A 4,256-nucleotide genomic window follows, 5' to 3' on the forward strand; every position below is an offset into this window, starting at 1 on the left:
TTTACAACCCTAACTGCAATCACTCAAGTACCACAGTCCTAAAGAGATGTCAAACTTAAACTCAAATCTCCCATAATAAATCGCAACTCAATAGTAGATTCATAGTCTAGTCCCAACCAGTCTTACACGTGAAGGAACCATTGTTTATCAGAGATGACTGGCTTACCTACACATGCAAGTCTCAGATTAAATCACTTTATGACATTCTCTCAATCAAGGGTACAAGTTTTATACCTCATTTGAATATTCTCTGTGAGTCACAACTTCGTTTTCATTCTTCTGCCTACCAATGCCTCTAGAAGAGTTCCTCCTTTGTTAAATTTTTTTTTGAAAACCCATATGCTCATATCAATCACAATCCTTTGACAGACCCACATGATCTATGAAAATCAAATTTATCGTTAGACGATGTATTTATATGTCTTGTCAATTTATGAATAATAATCATAATATTAGATCTCTCACAATCACTAAAGATCAATATAAAATCCCTCATGCAAGATTGAGAAAGGATTTTTCTTCTCCTCTCTTCCTCTTGGGGACAAGAGACAATCTTAACCAACTGAGATCTTAATTTAACCATCATCGTAAATATGTTTGCATTGTCAATAAATTTTAAATAAAAAAAAATCACATTTGAAGTATTACCATTATATGAGTCTTGTAACCAACCTTTTTTATATTTTTTGTTTTTGTGTTATCATTATTTTATTATGTAAAAAATAATAAAAAATATAGTAGTTGGGGTTATTAATACCCAACCTCATGTATTAATCACTCAGCCTTTGTCCCCTGAAAATATGGAATGGAAAGAAGTTTTTTTACTTGTTTGCTCTTCATTCTTTGCTTTCTTTTTCACCTTTTTTTAGTTTCATTTTCTTTTCTTTTTGGTTTCGGTTAGGGTTCATGGGTTACAGAGGCAGTGGCCACCATTGAGCGGTGGTTGACGTGTGAGAGAGGCTAGTTCGTGGCCTAGCAGCACCGGTTGTGGGTGGCCTAAGGTGAGCGCGTGGGGTCTTTGTTAGGGCCTTGGTTGAAAGCAATGAGAAAGAGAAGAGTTTAGTCACTTCGACCTTCGTTTTAGCCTCCCTCGGCTAGCTCGGTCGCCGGTCGGAGCATGGGGCGGTCACCAAGGTGTTTAGGTCGTCGAATGGGGAGGAGAAAGAGTGAGATAAAAAAAGGTAACATAGAGGTTTTTAGGCCATTCAAGGGGTTCGAACGATCCTCCTTTATCGTGGTAGGGGTCGACGGTTGGTTTAGGTTAATCACTGACCCAGTTACCGATGAGTGAAGGTTGGTGAGCGGCGACCGAGGTGAGTTTTGAAAGCTTGCAAGCTTCTCTGCAGTTTACGTGAAATAGGGGAATGCTTTGGTTGTATGGAAAAAGGGTAAATCATATACAGGTCCTCCCTGTTTAGCATGTGGTTGTATGGAAAAAGGGTAAATCATATACAGGTCCTCCCTGTTTAGCATGTCACGTTTTAGTACTAGTTTTAGGGTCAAATCTCAGTCCAGGTCCACCAGTTTCAGCGTGTTTTACGCTTTGGTCACTATCAGGGTAAAATCACCTTTAAGCTCCCCGTAGTTTAGTTTCTTTTGAACTCTGGTCATTTACTTTGTTATTTGTTTCAAATATGCATATTGATTTTATTAACTTTTGATTTGGTCATTATTTTGGCTATTTTATTCGTTATAATAAAGTTGTTGTTTTTTTATTTGTTGCATTTTGGCACTTAACCTTTCGTTTCTAATTTATTGCACTTTTATCATTCTGTTTTTTATTTTCATTTAGTCATTATTATTATTCTGATTTGTTCGAATTTAGTCATTGTTTTTTACGTTTATTCATTTTAGCCACTATTGGATTCTGCTTCTTATTTTATTATGATTTGGATGTGATATTTGTAATTTATTCATTTTAGCCACTGTTATTTCTGATTTAGCTACTAACCATTATTTTCATACATTTTAGTAATTTTTATTTTATATTTATGCAATTAGGTCCTTATTTTATGTTTATTTCATTTTTATTCTATGTTTTTAGTTTTTTTTAAATTTTTATTATTTGTTATTTTTTTAATTCGGTCGATTATTTGCTTTTTTCATTTTTTTATAGATGTAGTTTTAAATTAGATTAATATTCGAATCAAGTTTAGAAATTAGAATTTCACATTAGTTTAAATTAAGGAGCAATTCGAGTCGAGTTTTCGTATAAGATGTCCGATTACTCAAATCGAATGCTCGATTTTAAAATTTATTAATAATCAATATTTTAAAAAAACTTTATGTTTGATAATTTATATAAAATTTAGGTTTTAAATTAGTCCTCAACTTTAGAAATTATTAACTTAGGTCCTAAGATTTTAGATCTTTTGGAAATCGGTATTTTTAGATCTTGATCTTTTTAGTCCCCAAATTTCTATTCGAATTTTATTTTTGACATAATTAATTAAGATTAATATTAGAGACTCCATCTTAGGCTTGATTTCACATTTAGTCCTTTAATTAGGTGAATTCTTAATTCGATCTTCATTTTTGCTCGAGGTTCCAATTTAATTATTCGAAATAATATTTATTAAAACTAATTTAAGGTAATGTTAGAACCTCTACTTTAGGTTAAATTTCACGTTAGTCCTTTTAATTTAGGGGATAATTCAATTTGGCCCTCGCCTAAATTCTCGAAGGACCATCTCGATTATTCGATTCAATAATTTATTAAAATCAAATAGGATTATTATTAGAGCCTACATTTTTAAGTTTGAGCTTCTAGGTTCCTTTAATTTCATAATTTGACACCTTAAGCTAGAAAAAAGCCTTTAATTTACCTTAGTTTAATTAGGATTAAATAAAAAATTGTTTGATTATATTTTATTTTTAAACATAAGGCAATGTTCACCTATTATGAAATTAATGGCACATCTCCCGCAAGTATGCTTAGGGGTGACCATTGGTGATTCTTGAAATAGGTCGACATCCTTTCCAAAGACTGCATTATGATTTTCTAAAAACTATGCAATATTCGGTTATTAGGCACAATAGCTGATCTCCAGCGTTTACGCTTGGGAGCGAATATTATCGGTCTTAATAAACGAATACCTTTTCCGCTTTGCATTCGCAATGATTTTCAAATTAAATAAAGATTAAACTCAAAATTTCCAATTTTAAATATAGGGTAATCAACTAGGTACCATTTGGGCGCTTGTGGGGGTGCTAATCATTCCCCACGGGTAATTGACTCACGAGCCTAATTTCTAGATTTTTGCATACCTTAGAACTTGGTATTTTGATAAAAATAAATTGTTTTATTAAAATCACCCAGCTTTTATGGTGTCCCAATCGCACCTTAAATGAGTGGTGGCGACTCCTCACATTTCGAAACACTTTTCAAAGAGAAAACCCACAAGTCAGTATCGGTCTTTCCCCACCTGGGTGAAAAATGGTGACGATAGCTTGGTGACTCTACTGGGGACTTTTGTTTTTTAAACAACTTGAGAGTCGAGCCATGAGTTGGTTACCCTATATTTACTATTTTGAAATTGCAAGTCCGATCTTATTTAATTTACGGTTCATTATGTTATTTAAAAAATAAAAAATAGATTTATATGTGGTTAATGCTTACACTTTTGTGAATAGATAGGATTGTTGCATATCACATATCTAAACCCGAGCTCAAGCGCGATTTACCTAAGTAGAGAGAAACGTCACACCTCACGAGGAGCATTGGGCTTCCTTGTGTGGGTCTAATAAAGTACCTCTAGAAAGCACCCTAAGTTGCCTATCCAGACATCAGATCCGAGGTACAGTTTTAGTGGTGTGATCCCCTGAGCTGAAACCAATTCATAAGTCTAATGGGCCAGAATCGAGGGCAACCTTAGCAGGTTATAAAGATGGCTTGGGAACCTTTTCTAGAACCCAAACCTCATGTAGGGAATTTAGTAAACATACCCCGCAAGAGCCATGTGGATAATATAGGAGAACTAGAAGCATGTGGTTAGGACTATTAATTTCTTTTTTTGATTTATTTTTCAGTCTAAACTTTGAGTCAAATTTAATTATTTCTGCTAAGATTACATTTCTTTGACTATTCATTTCAAGTAACTTGATTATTTTTTTCTTGTTTATACTAACATTGATTTCCTTTTGTCTAGTCTTGTTGTATTTTTGCATGAACATGACATATCATTCAAAGGTATTGATCCCTTAAATAACTGATTGTTTAGTAGGTTCTTGAAAAATAATGCCACAACAATGCCTTT

Source organism: Hibiscus syriacus, unplaced genomic scaffold, assembly GCF_006381635.1.
Source record: "Hibiscus syriacus cultivar Baekdansim isolate YM2019G1 unplaced genomic scaffold, ASM638163v2 tig00111741_pilon, whole genome shotgun sequence".
Classification (NCBI taxonomy): domain Eukaryota; kingdom Viridiplantae; phylum Streptophyta; class Magnoliopsida; order Malvales; family Malvaceae; genus Hibiscus; species Hibiscus syriacus.